The sequence below is a fragment of the Falco naumanni genome, chromosome 15, assembly GCF_017639655.2.
Source record: "Falco naumanni isolate bFalNau1 chromosome 15, bFalNau1.pat, whole genome shotgun sequence".
In the NCBI taxonomy this organism is placed as follows: Eukaryota; Metazoa; Chordata; class Aves; order Falconiformes; family Falconidae; genus Falco; species Falco naumanni.
The window spans coordinates 18,498,469-18,514,292 of NC_054068.1; the positions used below are offsets into that span (position 1 = coordinate 18,498,469).

At 43.2% G+C, this 15,824-nt stretch overlaps 1 long non-coding RNA gene across 1 annotated transcript; it reads left to right on the forward strand.

Moving 5' to 3' along the window:
• Positions 1-1,570: 1,570 nt before the first annotated feature.
• On the forward strand, positions 1,571-8,645 carry LOC121098138. The gene is made up of 3 exons (XR_005831186.1): positions 1,571-1,641; positions 5,675-5,841; positions 8,482-8,645. It is a non-coding gene; the product is annotated as an uncharacterized LOC121098138 (long non-coding RNA).
• The last annotated feature ends 7,179 nt before the right edge of the window (positions 8,646-15,824 follow it).

Below are 15,824 nucleotides of genomic sequence, written 5' to 3' on the forward strand. Positions count from 1 at the left end.
GTTTGCTCTTAGTCTCAGAACTGTCTGCATTAATAACAAGTACTTCCACTTGGAAATTATTTACACGAAATACTGGGCTCATGTCACTGCCACAGACAGCAGCTCTGGACTGGGTGCAAGGGAGACCCTGCGATGAATCCACGGCACTGGGACAGTCCATCAGCAGCGCATCCCTGCTGCAGTCCATCCTGCAGCAGCCCAAGGGTGAGGCCGCCTGGCAAAGGGACTGCAGCGGCTTCCCAGCAGCACTGCCGCTTCCTTCCCGTAACCCACGCACGTCAGGGGCTAACGTCCTCAGGACAGGCCAAGTGCAAGTTGGTATTAATACATTTGGGTCTAGGATGAGACCCAACAGGTTTTTTCATCTTTGAGGAGATATATCTCTCTGAATGTCACGCGGGGGGGGGGGGGGGGGGGGGGGCACATGGGAGGGCACGATGACACCAAGCAACACCAGTAGCAATGACCGGCAAAAGCAAATGCCAGACAACGGTTGTCTCTGCAGGATGCTTCCACAGAGAACTGTGAATTTCCATACCCTCTTGGCTGCCCTGCCTGAGATGATAAGTGCTCAAGCCCTTCACAGCAAAAAAGTCCTGGGAAAGGCAGAACTATTTGTTGTGATAAAGGCTGGCTGCACAGTTTGGGAAGATGAGCTTGTCAGGGATGCTGCTGCACTCAGGCTGAACCTGTGGGAAGTGTGCCTGTTCCTAATAAATGTTGTGTGTATTTATGTGGCAGTCATTGTGCTTTGCAAGGAGGGAGTCGCAGAAATAATTAGTTAAGAGCATGAGGTTTTTGGCACAGATTCCCTTTCTCGAGTAGCTGTGATGTTCGTATATAAGAAAAATTGATTTGGCATCTAGACAGGATTTCAGCACGCTCATGGTTATGGAAATCAGCTATGGGCATGGAGGAAATCTGTATATTGATTCATAAACTGACTTGATGACTTGTTCATGCTTTAATATTTTCATAGGCTTTTACCCAAAATAGAAATGTCAGTAGGTACCACTTGACTGTGCTACAGCACAATCTAAAATGGTGGGAAGAATGCGGGGAAGAAAAAGGATTTACTGTTAGACAGAAACCTTTACTATCTGCGCTGATTATTTTTGTCCTTACATAAGTTTTTTGTCATTGCCCTTGCTTATTGTGGTAAAATGTGCACCTATATGAGACCCAGAGAAAAATGGTTTCCTGTGAAAGACCTGAAAGACCCCCAGTTTCAGGGACACTTTTTCTGTTGCAGTTGCTCAGGAAAGCCAGTCCTTCTACTCACACAACCACGTACCGATACTGCCAGAACCGCCGTGACTGCACATACGTTATAGCACGAGAACAATGAGAACAACTTTACTTTGGTATCATGTAGTAGGGCAGAAGCCAGCATGACTTGCTGACTCTTTTTTTTGGTGTTTGTTTTTTTTTTTTTGTCAGACTGGTTCTGGGGGTGTTTAGTCAGCATCAGCACTGATCCCAGACTGCCTCGCAAAAAACACCTACTAATACACTGACTCCTCATGAACATGTTTCTCTGCAGGTTTAAAATCTTAATCCCTGAATAATACCTCCACCTGCCTCGTGGTTTTCTTTGGAGACCTTCCAGCGCTGACCAATCTTGACCCTATTTGACTGAAGGTATGTGGGCTCGAAATGGGGGCAGTGTGGCTGCTGGCCATTATTAAAATGAACGGAAACTATGTCATGTATAATTTCATCTAAGATCCAGTGTGATAACGATATGCGACCAAATACTGATCTCATTTGCAACACTGTGCTTCCGCTGTGACTTCAGAAGAAATCAATGGGTGTAATGTAAGATGAGTCACAGCACGTACACTGTGCTATAGCAGGGAGAATTTTCTCCATAATAATGTCTCTTCTGGCAAGACAGAGGAAAAAAAAGCCTGAAAATCTATACTATATTGAACTGCACAGTTCAGGAAAGAGGCCTTATACAGAACAGTACATTTCTGAACGTGTAGATTGTTCCTTGTGGACTAAATCCCCCCTTAAGACACTTGGTCACTCGTTTTCACCAAATTTCTGCAAGTCTTTTCCACGACTGGTGTGTAGGATTGAAAGATCTCTGGGGCCTTGTTTAAAACTATGGTGTTTGGACACCACCTTACATACTGGAAGCACTCACGGAGAAACCAGGGAGGTGTCTCACGATGCCTCAAGGTGGACTGCTAGAAACGTGGAGGAATTTTTGTCTCCTCAGGAAGAGACAAGAAGGCCGTTTTGTCATTTGGGGTTGGCTTCCTGCTGCTTATTAAACAGCCTGCCAAACTTGTGGCTAATGAGTAATTTAAATGTAGTTTGAAGGCAGCTTTTGTTTCCTTCAACTGCTATTTTAAGACAGATCCCTTAAAATTAATTGGCTGACGAACTGTATAATTGATGCTGCCGACATAGCGCGCACCGGCCAAAACTGATGGGTAGCGAGAGCACTGGCATCTTGGTAGAGGCTGCTCTAAACCCTGCGGAGAACCTCTGCTGGCCCTCTCTTATTGCTCCTGGGTAGGAGAGGGCATGTTTAGTTTTCTGCTTACTCTATTCCCTTTTGTACTTGTTCATTTGCTAGGTGCATAAAGGAGAGGAGGTCACTTGTGCACATGGGATAAAGAGGTATTATGAATTCTAAAGTGTTTGCTTTATTGGGAGAAGCGCAGCGAGCAGGAGAGCGCAGGAACATAATGTGTGAAATTTTAATGAATGCTGTGCCAAGTGTTTGTGCGGGTTTTTTTTTTCTACCTGTAGCAGCTTTATTCATTTGGGAGAGTACTGCGTACAAGATATTCTTTAGTAGTATGCTGGCTGCTGTTTAGTTTTAATAAATTAAATCCTTTATATCAATGTAATATTCTTTAGACAAGCACTTCCAAGACAGATTAGAAACGAACTTAAGGGGATTAAAAGCTTCTCTTGCTAAAAACAATGTTTCAGATGGGAAATCCACTTATTTATGTCACTTTCAGTGGACTACATTTGTCTTTAATATGTTGCTACTGCTAAAGAAAGCCCTGCTTTGCCCATGACTGCAGCCTTTCTGCTCTGCTTTACATACACAGTGTTGTTTATTTTCTTCAGTACAGTAAGTCGCTTTGGGAAAGATTGATGGCTTCCCAGAAAACTGTGAGCAACCATTTTCTTTCTTATTTAGAGAAAACAAAAGATTTAATGGATCTGGTGTTTTAAATAGCATCAGACTTTTTTGTAAATAGGAAACTGTGCAAATGGAAGGTAGGAGCAAGGAGAAAAATCTGCTTTGATTTTCCCCTTGCTGCATGGTAGCTGGCTGAAAACAGTGGCTGGAAGGTTCTTGCTGTCTGCAAAATCCTGAACATCTTGGGAGCAGCCTGGTTTAGCTGGTGTTAGCTGGGGTCTGTGCAGCGGACCGAGAGGGAGGCACTAGCTCACAAGCTGTTCCCTCTAGCTTGTACCAGGTTATCGATTTCCGTATGAAACGCTTGTCCCAGTATGCAGTGCGATGGTGTGTCAGTCCCAGTGGTGGGGCCTCTGGTACCAACCCCAAATCTCTTGAACACAGCGTGCAGAGATCTGATTTGGTATAGCACCGCTCTGCAGCTATAAAAACTGTTGTGGGGCTGGCTGTACACGAGATCAGATGCTGTCCGTCCATGCCGCACTAGCCATCTACTGCTCCATCAGGAGACATCCAGCCAGCAAAAGCTGAGTGCTCTGGTCAACCCAGCCGAGCCACAGCCAGACTGCTCTCCAGAGGCTCATCGTGTTTGTCCTGCTGGATATCTGGTCATGCACAGATGTCTGGGACCATTAACAGGATGCCTTTCAGTCCTGGGCTCTGCTAGGAGCTTCTCATTAATCACCACCAAGTCACACAATACCGACCTGGAAATGGCTGGCTGTCCTCTGATGCTCTGGCGCTGTGAAAGTTCAGCAGGGCAGGATCTACCCCTGTGGAATAAATGAGGAGGATGTCATGGGGGATGAGCAATGAGAAGGTTGAATACTCTGAGTATTCACACAGTTTTAAGAGCATATTGCAGCCCCATAAGAGAGACAACGCAGCACATTAACTTTACCAGCATCTGCACTGGGCAATCTGAACTTTCAGGTCGCCTCCTGGAGTACAAAAATGCACACTTTTGGAGTCCACTCCCCACAGCTGTTGAATGCAATGAGCTCAGAGAAGGTTCTAGGACATGGCTGATCTCCTAAAACGGTGCAAGAAGGGAGACCTCCTCTTGAGGCTCCTTACAACGCATCCGGGAAGGGAAGGAGCCTGAGGAGCCTTTGAGGACAATTTGGCTTTACCTTTTCTTAAGTGAGTTAAAAGTTTTCGGTCTGCAGTGAGGACAGAGCAAATGATCAGACTAAAACGAAAACTAGAAGAAATAAGAGAAATTAATGTTTTAATTGGAATGAGGCCTTCAGTCTACTTGTTGTTGCCATTTGCATGTACGACCATGCAACCACAGTGCTTGCTCCTTACGTGACGGCCCCGAGAGCTCGGCTGTAGTTCATGGATCTGTTGTTAATTGCGTGGCAGATAGCTTGAGCAGAGGGAGAGGTTCAGCCCCGCAACACATGAAGTTTGTCTTGCTGTGTCCCTGACACAGTGCTGGGTTTTGTTATTTTAGACACACCTGCTCCCATCATTACTTAAAACAGTTGCAGAATAATTTCTATTCCTTCATGTTTCATTAATCAGTAAAGAAGTATTTATTTAAATGGTTTCCCAAGTAATTTGTTTCCTGGTACCTGCTTTAACGAAGATCATTTCCCTTAATGTTTTCAGGCCATTGATACTCTAGGAGCCACTGTCCAGGTTCTGTCAGTCTTCAAACACTGTTAGTGTCCCCTTTCCACGCCCAGAAGCTGATGCTGAGATTGAATTGTAGTGCATCTGATCAAGAAAGGGATACACTTTCAAAGCAAAGCCCAAGGATTAAGTTGCACGACTCCACTGGTATTCAAATGGGCCCTACAGTGAGGCTTTGTATTAACTTGTATTCCTAGGATTGTATGAGAATAGGCTGGTAAGCAGAAATTAAACCACCATCTTTATTTTTAATTATTTTGTTCTGTTTTGTTTTCTGAAGCCAGATTTCACTCCTTTCCCCAAACCCACATTTTTTTTTGCTAGTCATAGCATTTATCAGACATCTAAATCCTTATATATTGCACATGATAACAAGAGCTGACTGAAATTTCACCACTAGTTTTAGAGTGAAGAGGGTAGGTTCATTTTCTGCTCAATAATGATGGGCTTTTCTGTCAGTGTAGCTGCTATGTGTCCACTGGTCATAGCACCTGGGGATAAAACTTATCTACATTGCTACATGGCTTATCTGAAAAAGAAAAAACCCTCACCATTCAAGAAAAAAAATACATAATTAGGATCAGGGCTGGAATTTCACTGGGAAATGTGGTATAAAAATGCTTCTCATTTTAAATTAAGCTTTCAATGGCAAGTGCTTGGCTTTCAGCAACTCTGCTGAAACTCTTTTAATTGAAGTTCCATGAAAATCTGGGGAGTTCAGCTCAAGTTCACCTCCCAAACCCATCCTGATTTCATTAAAGATCTGATCTTTCTTTATTTGCCAATAAAATATATATGTGTGTGTATGTGTGTATAAATCAGTATCTGCTATATAACTGTTTTTTTTTTTTTTCTTTAAAGGAACAGTTTCCCTTTTCTTTGTGAAAGATGAACTCTGCTCTGTGCGTGCAGTGAGACAGAAGGAACAATCCATGGGAGATCCTTCCCACTGCCCCCCCGGCTGGGATTTGGAGTGCAGGACACACTTACTGCTTCCCTCATCTGACGCGCGTTCTGCAGCAGCTGTGGTAACCTCACCATCATCTCTCGTGGCCTGGTTAGGGACAGCGAAGGCTTGGGGCGGTTTGGGTGCTGACGCAGTAGAAACACCATGATCTGCATGAGCTGAGGCTTGAGCCTGCCTTGGTCAAGCTTAGGGTATTTCCGTGTTATTTGCACGTCACTGTTTTCTGTTCCTCTCTCTAAGACCCAATAAAGGTCTTGATTATTTGGAAGGAAGGATCTTGCTCAAGACTTATACAGTGATTTTATGATTTTTTTTTAATTATTTTTTTATTTTTAGATGTAACCCTTCAGTTTTATTCCTTTTCCAGCTGCAGTGGCCAGATACATCTGTAATGGCACCAGGGGGCTGTGGCTATTTATACCAAGGCATGGTATCTCTTTGCTAAACCGGTCAAATAGTAAGCCATGTCCTCAGAAATTACATCCGTACATCAGAGGTTTTCAACTTGACTAGAAGGTCCTTTCAAAGCAGTGAATTGTGAGACGTTCGTCTTGCCCCTTCTGGGCAGAGACCAGCGTTCCCTTTTCCTTCAAACTAAGCTCTGTTGTGCAGGTTCCCGTGGGACCAAGAGGAAGGATTCCTGGGAATTGCTGGCATTCCCATTTTTATTTTTTGCAAGACTCCAGATGAAAATGTGTGGCAAACGGTGTAAATCCTGAGTTCCCCAGGGCAGAGAACTGTGATATACGCGAGTCCTGTAGCAGCCCACTGTGCAGCAGCATGCCAATGGCTCTTCTAGGAGTTCTCACCTGAACACCCGTTTTTCAGCTTTGCCCCACTCCAGGAGCAGTAATTGGTGCTAGGGTCTTTCATTCTCTGCTATTATTTTGTTTCTACTTTTAGTGCAACTACTACCTGCTCCACCATGCTCCTTGCAAGCCCTGCATGTCGCTATCTGCAAGTTTAGTGGAGCAGATCTCAGTGTTTCTGATCAGGGTCCAGCTGGAACTGCACATCTTTGTTTCATGTATTTAATATACTCAAAATGCACTAAATGACAGTTTATAATATCATTATCAACAGTTAAAGACATTATAACTTCAAGAAATGAAAAGAAAGTGCAGCCATATGTGGAAATGCTTTATTTTGTGCACTTTTAACCCTCACAATAGTTCAGCTGCAAAAATGGGGACAGCGGTGAGAGGCAGGGAGAAAATCGTCCGTCTGCAAAATCATTTTTCAGCTTTCCCTCCTCTGCTGTCATGAAAGAACACTGCACTATTTGGATGGTAAATAACAACCGAGGACTAATTTATTTTTCTTCATAAAATTATTTCTTGAATTGGATTCAAATGTGTTCCTTATTACACGGTTTGATAATTCAGTGATGCTTTCCCCCCCATAACATACGAGCTGATTTAAACCTTCACTCCAAACAGCCTCGGGCTTATTAAGAACAGTGTGGACTGAGTATGGATTAGGTTTAAAAGTAATAAAAAAGTAGACCTGTTGGTTAGGTGAAAAATTCACTATCAGATTCCTGAGTGCAGCTTTCTTTTCATGTGCAAACTGCATTAAATGAGGCATTTAATTCAACAAATCCATAGTTCTGATCCACCAGAAATAGAGACTGGGTTAGTTCAATTTGTAACAAACGATCTCCATATGATCAAAGTCCTGAGAGCTGATTCCAACATACTGCTTAAATTAGTCTAACACCGAAGTGTTTGGCTCTGGGACAATATTTGGAATGTCTTACCAGGAGAAAAATTCCTCTGCACACATGGTTCCAATATCTGGGAATGCCAACCTTGCTTTTTAATGGGCTGACAGGGAGCCTCCGTGCTAACTTTCTGACTCCAAAAAGTTCTTGTGCTGTCACCCGCAAACCAGCTTGGATAATTTTTCCTTGGCTTCCTTATTAAAGGCTGAATGAAGGGATTGTGTGGCTTTCTTAATGTCACTTGGTCTGCTTGCCATAAATTCAAGCACTCATGATGAAAGCTCCACTTATATTTCGCTGGGAAATGGAATCAAGGAGAATGCACCCTCGTTCACAATAAATAACTAAAGTTGAGTTATTAAGTGTATTTCATATACCGGTGCCTTATTACATCAGCAGTTGAGATAATGGCTTCTTAAAAATACCCTTCTACTGCAATCTGTGGAGAGCAGGGTGCACATAGGCATCGCTCTGCCTGCAAACCGAAACGGCTGGCTAGAGCAATAACTTAGGACTGTATTAACAAATATCAAATATTTACATTTTTACATGCTGCTGTCTGTTTAGATTAAGCAACCATAGCAATAACAGCAGTCAGCAGCGAGGGCCATATTTGCTCGAGCCCTGCCAGGGAATTCTCAGCTGGGATTGTTTGTTTGCTTTGTGCACTGAAGACTTGAGCTGTTTACGTTGTAGCTCCAGTTTTAGAGAGTGCTAATTACGCTCTGCTGCCGAACCCCTCTATTGCCCAGAATGTGCCATCCTGCAAAAATACTTTGCATCAGTCTTGGGGAAAGCAATCTGACTCGCGGCAGGCAACAAAGGGTGCCCCAGTGCTTTATAACTGTTTTTTTTGGGGGGTGTGTGTGTGTTGTTGGTTTGTTTTTTTGTTTGTTTGTTTTTTATGTGGGAAGCAGCGCTAAATAGAAGTTCATGCCTTTAACTTTGCTTGCTTTTTCTTTTTTTTTTTTTTTTAAGGAACGGACAACACTTTCAAAGTGCTTGGCTGCATTTCCTCTTGCAATTTCACTGCTTTTTATGGAAATTCTTAATGTGAAATTGGCTGATATAATTCAGCTAGAGGGCTGCGTAGTAGCTATCTGTCTATTTACATACATTAAACGTGTGTGTCTTTCTTTACATTTTCCCCTCATTATTGTATGTGCAGTGAGATGTAATAAATTGACACTCACCCAGGAACAGACAGAGCTGACAGTGAGTAAATGCCCTGATTAGCATGTTGTTGTTATAACTTTACAGTTCCTTCCTGATTAGTTAAAATATATGTTGTATGGCTATGAGATTATTTTTAAATCTGTGCTACGCATTGCTCGATACTTCATAACAGCCAGAATGGGAGAAGGAGGCAGGATGAAGGATGAAAGGTTGGCACTCAGAAATTCAGCAAAACCGCCATTTTCATGGTAACTATTCTGAACAGGTGGCTAAGTAAGCCAATTAAACAGACTTTAAGAACAAATTATGATAGTAATCCATTGTCTGGGATCATTGAAATGCACTGTGTGGAATCTGTTCCCCAGAGCCGCCTGAATAATGAAAATCTATTTTTGTATAATTTTATTGTTTTTCTATGTTCATTAGATGTTCAAAGGGTCCCCAGCTCCTTTTTTTTTTTTTTTCTTCCTTAGGGGTGGATGGAGGAGAAAGGGTCCAGAATTTTTGAAAAAGGGTATGATCTGATTTAAAACAAAAAAAAATATATTATTAACATTTAAGAACATCTTTTCTTTCAAACAAAACAAGTTTGCTGATGAAATTTTATAACCATTTTAGAAAAAGAATACTTTTAATACAAGTTGAAAACCTTCAACAGCTTCATAGACAGGAATGAACAAAGCTCAAAGTCATTCTGACAGAAATATTTTGATCAAAAAAGCGTCTGGCAAAGGCCAGTAAAGAAAGTGTGAAATATGAGAGGAACTAATTACAGGCATTTTAGCTTCAGCGGAGAGCTCTGGAGACGGAGGGACTTCTCTCCAGTTTTGGGGAAAGATTACCGGAGGGTGGGGAGGACAGTGCTGAGCTGGTTCAGCCCTCTCATCGCCAAATCTCTCGTTTCACTGGCACAGATCGAAAGTTAACACAACTTTTGGGCTGCAACTAGTAGTTGCCAATACAGACCATCTCCTCTGCATGGTCTTGCTCAATGATACACTGGTGTTGATTAAAAAACACCCTGAAGACTGAAAAATGTCAGTCTATATGTATACCATATGTATACCTTAAAGGGTGGGCAATAGTAAATTTTTGCTTTTTTCTTCTTGTTTTTTTGGGGTTTTTTTTTTTTGGTTTTTCTTTTTTTTTAGTTCTGAGACAGAAAGGAGTTCTCCAGAACTATTTCAGGCCATTGTATAGCAACAGCTCCGAGTTGCCACGTAGGGCTGCATTTGAACCACTGACCCAGGGACAAAATAAATTATGTGTAGGCTGAGGTATGGAGATGGTGAGTAACAGAAGAATACCGCTCCGAAATGGTTTTCACGAGATTCTGTATTCATTTAAGTAATGTAACTGTTTAGCCAATTTATTCATTTACTAAGTTCCTTTTTAACCGTCCTAATTCACCATTTAGCCTAAGATGGCCTTCATTAGTTTGTTAGATATTCATCGAAAGAGATTTCAGCATAAATACAGTTCCAGAGAGGATTACCGCCCAGGGAATCTATTCTTTTAACCTACTTATTTGGCTATCAAGTATTTGTTTAAATGGACTTGCATTTACTTAGTCTTTTAATGAAGTCTAGAAAAGCTTTTCTGTAAAGGCAATATTGTTTTGTCAAAATTAGCTTACTTAAATAGTTTTCAAAGCAGGCTGAGAACAAAGATTTCAAAGCTTCAGCTCCAGCCTAATATTTACTTTTTTTACACTGTACAGTAGTTTAGACTTGCCAGAAAAAGTGCGCTTGCTTTTTTTGTTTTGTTTTGTTTAAATTTCTCTACTTCTAGTTGTGAGATATATATGTCATTTCTAGGGGTATGGAACTAATTGAGGAATATGTCCTGCCCTTGTTGAGGTGAACAGGGCAGATAAATAAAAACTCCATTGGACATCAATCTCCTCCACTAACATCAAAGAAACAGGATCCTGCTAAGTGTATTTGTATAATGCAGTAATTTATGCAAAAAGCAGCTTTTGTCAGCAATGCAACAAAGCAGCTTTGATAAATGTCCCCTAATTTATTGTCATGTATCTCAAATCAAAGTAAAACATTTACAGCCTGCATACTGAAGGAACCCAGGCCCAGGGTACTTAAAGGGTTTCTCTCCCTTTCCATCTCCCCCCCTTTTTTAAAAAAAGTACAAAAAGCTAAGTTGGGCAAAAGGTTAAAAAGGATCTGTTTCGAATGCTAAGTACTTTATACAAATTATGGGAAAAAATAATAATGAAGCCGCTTAAAGAATGGAAGAAAAGCCTGTGCAAATTCAGATTAAAAAATCCGCTTAGCTTTTCTCTTATGGGTGCTAGTTGATGAATCAGAATGTGGCCGCTAATTGTGTTTCACAGGGACAAGTCCAGTTTCTCAGGTTTTGGAGGAATAAAACAGCGACTGTAGACAGTGGCTGTTTGGAGTCAGCGCTTCCTTTCCTGTCTCGCCCGTGGATTCTTCCAAGCAGCCGCCTTTCATATGCATGGCACATTTTGGAAGCCAGATGAAGCGTGAGTTCTTGGGGGGAACTTTTATTACCGACTTCAGGCAGGAAAATCTCACCCTAGGAGAGGAGAAGGCCAACAGTGCCACGAGCTCTGTCCCCACTGACGTTGCTGACGGTGCTCCTGCGGTGCAGAAACGTGGTGACTTTTCTCCCTGCTTCTTGGGAGAACGATCAGACCTACCGGTCTGCCCTAGCAAAGCAGGCCGCCAGGCCTCGCATCACCGTGCATCGCGCAAAAACTGTGCAAAGGACCGCTTTATGAGGAAAGGGTGTCATGGGGGGGTACGGCTGCTAAGGCGCCGTCTGAAACGGGCTCGGCGGGATGGCTGTTGGGGGTGTTAGCTGAGCCCTGAGGTTTGCAGGGCCCTCTCTGTCGAGATTAGAAGAAAAATCAGCTGCAAAGGTGCTCCTCACACCCTCAGGGCTGCGGCCGAGGTCGCTGGAGCTAGACCAGGGGAGGGCTGAAATCAGCTTGCTGGAGGGAGACCATCTAATGCCTACCAAGCAGATGAGAAGTCAAAACTAGGTGGGCTGTTCAGTCACCCACGGTGTCTTTCCATTAAAAAGACCGAACGTGATATGGCCCCTCCTCAAGCCCCTTTGATATTTAGGGGGAGCAATAAATTAAGTTCTGTTTCAGTAGAGACCTAGCATGGATCCACATGTCAGTTTGCTTCAGATGTAGACAGCATTTCTATGTTTTTAACTTAGAAAGTTCTGTTTATAATACATACAGCTTCAGGAGTATAATATCCTCTGAGTGGAGTTGTTTCAAAGTGTTTTACAACCCATCTGGTAGACTGACTCTAACCATTAGGCATGTTCTTGGAGAAAATGCCTTATTCACACAGATAGTAGTATGGTTCTGGTATTGCAAACCAGAAAAATGAAACTTTGCAAAGCCAGGTCTGCTACACCATAAAACAGAGACAAGGAGTTCACTGAGAAAGTGAAAAGGAGCAGTTGGTTTTAAAAAAAAAAAAAAAAAAAAAAAAAAAAAAAAAAGTAAAGTTTTATTTTCTTTGTGTAAAAGTTCTGCCTGCTGGGAACGTGTCTGCCTCTCCCAGCACCAGCTCGCCTCTTGAAAGAGCGTAAAGTCGTCTGTACTATGGAGCAATTCACTGTAATTTCTTATGCATGTCTGTCTTTGTTGCTGTTGTCATTAAGGCACATTAAGATTATAAGTTAATATAAAATAATTTAAGCTAATATCATAATTACTAGGTTTATAATTAAGATTTTGTAAAAAAAGTATTCTGCAGCTGCAGTCGATGAAATGAGAGCTGTTCGTGTTAAAAGCATCAAAAACACGCTTAGCAAAGCTAATTGCAAGCATTATAGTAGCCCGTTTGAATCGCAGTAAAGCCTAGAGGCCTTTGTCAGGTGTCAGGCTCCAGGAACAGGTGGTTTTAAAAAAATTAAAAGGCCAAAAAAAGCCTCCAATACAGCTAACCCCAGGGAAGAGTGTGTCATCAGCACAGGGTCAAGCAGAATATGGTACAACGGTGGCCAGAGGGAAACCACAGTCCCAGTGGGGATATGGTTTATGTGTATATGAGTATGCATAAGTATATACATATACATAAATGTATGCATAGGAAATCATGTGTGTATACATGCATATACGCACATACACAGACACTCACCCCATGTGTATACGTGCTATATAGACATTATCTGTACACATAGATATGGACATTATATGTATACATGTATATAAGTAGACATATATATACACATAGCGTACATAGGTAGGTAGCATATCTACTAAGACCACCTTACAAAAGGTCAGCAGCCCTGGTGGGTGGCTGCCTGCCCCCCTGGGTGCCAGCCCGGCCTGTGCGCTGGTCGGAGCGGTCTGGTGGGGAAGGGAGCAGAGACCAGCGGGTGCTGGGGATGGAGATGCAGCCACACTGGAGGACCCACAAATGGAGGACATTGTGGTTTGTCCTGAGAGGAACAGCGATGAAAGCACACGATTTCTCCAAGGACAGCACCAGCAGCAGCACTGGAGGCAGCGGAGCTGTTGGGGAGATGATACCTAGGTGCGCTGGCTGCACCTCCAGCTGCAGCATGCTGTGGCTTTCTGCTGGCACTGTGGGACGTTGCCTGTTGCTGAACACAGAGATGCTGGGGCTGGGATGCCGAGTCACGAGGCACGAGCGTCACTGTGCCCCACGCGCAGGGAGGGGGCACTCCAAATGGAGCCCTGCGTCCCGTGCCATGTATCGCATTTCAGATACTGCTAATTAATCTAACACATGAAAAACAATGTAAACCAACGCCTGACATACATATATAAACAGCAAAAGGTTTAGAGGGATGTTATCTAAGTGCTGATGTTCCATGGGCAGAAGGAGACTAAACACGAGAAGCAAATCATTACATGAGATCTTTTTTTGTTCAGTTTTATAAATAGAACTAGAAATGAGAACAACATGCTCAGAGATCATGAAAAAAAAATCTTTGGCCATTTTAACTTACAAACCATCAGAAAGGAAAAAGGTCACTCCCCACTGGCCGGTCATGCAGGGGACTTGGTGGAGGTACCTCAGTGCTTCAGGTCCTCATGCGAGGCAGGGAACCGGCTACACGAGCCTCACCAACATTACGCACGTGGATTTAGAACACATCAGCTCCTACTGCTCCAAGGGGCTTGTCAGAAGGTGAAGCTGTGCCCCCATGGTGTTGAACCTGGGCTGCAAGACCTCAAAGGGCACAAGCAGTGTTGGCCACCACAGTCAGCGTGGGGAGAGGGCTGGTGAGACCTGGTGGGTCCCACCATACGCATGGCTGGTGGGGATGGCTAAGACACGTTAAGGCAAATATTCACATTCACACACCATAGGTGGCTTTCCTTACCTCAGCTTCATCGCTCAGCTCTCCTGGCAGCAGCAGGGAACAGAAACATAAGTAGGATGGGTGAACGTACAGAATAAGATGAGAAATGTCCGTGGGAGAGAGCTGAGAGGTGCGGTGGGACCCAGCACACGATTTATCGACCTCTGGCAATTTAGCTGATCGCCTGACGTGTCTCATCGTCCATGATGTAACATGAGCTGGTGAGCTCATGGTCTGCGCGTGCCCACCATCAGCCTCCGGTGAGCTTTCCACAGGACAGCTGATGGTGCTGTTTGGTTGTAAAGTCTGGCCAGGATTCCTGTAGACTGGTGAGGCCAAAGGAAAACCTTTAAAGTTAGATGTAAAATGAAAATTAGAGTGCTTACATGAAAAAGGGACACGGTCAGCAAAGCTCTTTAGCAGGTATTTCACATTAAAAATACAGTCTCCTGCAGATACCAGTGAGATTGCTCAGGCGCTGGTGCTCCCCCAACGTGTGATGGCCACTCCTTGGGGTTCTGCAGCAAAGGGGACTTATGCTCTCCTGTATTTTACATATATATATTATATATATATATACAATATATATATTGATATGCTGTCTCCTGCTTTCTATATATGCCTTTTCTTCTTGCTTGTTAGAGGGATAAAGTGTTTCCATTTCCGAGCAGAGCACCTGGATGGCTGCAGCTCCTTGTCACTCCACCAAGAGCCCCAGCCACGGCTGTGTCCTGCCCCGAGGGCTGGAGATGGTCGGTGTGGGCTCCTCGGTGCTTCCCCTTCCTGAGGCGTGGTGCTGCTGTGCCATCCGAAGCTTTGGCGGTTCAAATTTTGACTGGCCAAAGGGGTCAAACGCTGTGAGCTTGGGAAAAGAGGTCTCCCTTTAATACAACATTTCCTTCACCCTTTGAGTAAGTGAAACCACGCAGCCTTCCCCTGTTCTGTGTTTCCTTCTCACAGCAATAAAACCTTTCCAGAGCACTCACCTTCTCTTTGTTGGTGCACCAAGAAGAAAGCAAGTGACAGTTTTGCTTTCCCCATTACTTGTTAAGGTTTCGGGGAGGCAGGTGTGTTTCTTACAGTTAAACTGGCAGCAAATCTGGACATAGCAATCTATCTGTTAACCAGCTAGGCTGCAGGCTGTCTGTTGGGAAGGGAGAAACCCACCCAAGGCAGCGTGCGGGGACACCTGGGTGGGAGCAGGGGCGGTGGGCAGCTGCCTGCGCCCTGCCTGCACCCGCCTCCCCCCAGCCACCCGGCCGCGGCCACTTCAAATAACATTAGTGCTTCGTATGGACTGGAGCTTGCGATGAAATTTTATCCCAATACTTTTAAAGCAGAGACAGCTGTGAGTAGCTGTTAAATAGACACAAACAAGAGCTCGGTCCAAAATATGCATGTTCAACATAGCGCTTTATATATAAGTTGTGCTACGAGACCACAAAAATGAAGAAACCAAAACATATTAATTATTTGAAATAGAAACACTATCTTTTTAAAGGCAGGCACCCTTTTTAGATGTCTTATTTAAGTGTCACAATGATTTTTTAAATCTCTGAAGTCCCTTTATCTCAGTCCACTTATTTTATGAGAGCTACATTTTGACACATGGTTTTGGTTTATTATGTAATGCTTCAATAAGTAAATGCAAATTACCAATAATGATCTTTTTAATTTGAAACATAACTTGACCAAAATCAAACTTTTCATAAAAATAAATGGAAAGATATTTTTGTTTTAAGTTCATCTTATTTCACAGGTTAGTTTCAGTGTCTGACACACACACACACATTTCAAAGAAGTTC